This window comes from Nestor notabilis, unplaced genomic scaffold (assembly GCF_000696875.1).
Source record: "Nestor notabilis isolate BGI_N333 unplaced genomic scaffold, ASM69687v1 scaffold8788, whole genome shotgun sequence".
Classification (NCBI taxonomy): Eukaryota; Metazoa; Chordata; class Aves; order Psittaciformes; family Psittacidae; genus Nestor; species Nestor notabilis.
The window spans coordinates 14270-14793 of record NW_009940556.1 but is presented as its reverse complement, the minus strand read 5'-3'; the positions used below and the strand labels follow the sequence as shown (position 1 = coordinate 14793).

The 524-nt window shown below is 44.8% G+C and overlaps 1 protein-coding gene across 1 annotated transcript in view; it reads left to right on the top strand.

Annotated features, from left to right (window-relative positions):
• Window positions 1-524, top strand: part of PDLIM4 (PDZ and LIM domain 4) — a 40171-nt gene that overhangs the window by 31731 nt on the left and 7916 nt on the right. The gene's annotated exons all lie outside the window — the stretch shown is intronic.

Sequence of the window (524 nt, the reverse complement as noted above, 5' to 3'; positions counted from 1 at the left end):
AGCCCCCTCACAGGGAAGAGTGTCTGCCTCAGAGCTCATCTCAGTCTCCCCTCTGGCAGGTTAAAGCCAGCAATGAAAGTCCTGCCTTAGGAAGAGCTGAAGAATTGGACTTCCAAGATCTTTTTCTAGCAGGATCTGGTTTTTATTTCTCTTAGCTGTTCAGATTTGCAAGGCTTGGGAATGCCAGTGCTTTCTGCTCTGCACCAGTGATGGACATTTGTTTCCAATTAGTGTTTATTGGATTATTTTAGTTAGAAGGAAGCTCTGTATTGGAACCCTGCAGGATGCACTCTGTTATTTGTTCACAGGATGGTGTTTTCTTTTTCTGCTTGGTTTTGCATCAGTGTCACTGGGGATCTGCCTTGAAACAGATTAAACCAGATTAAGCAGATTACAGCCTCTTAGCCAAGCATCTATTTCTTTTGCTGGTAAGGGCATGTTTCAGACTTGCATGGCTGGAAATAGCAGCAGCCTAGAATACCTCAACACCCTCAAGGCTGTGTCCAGCTTTCTGCTACCCTTTC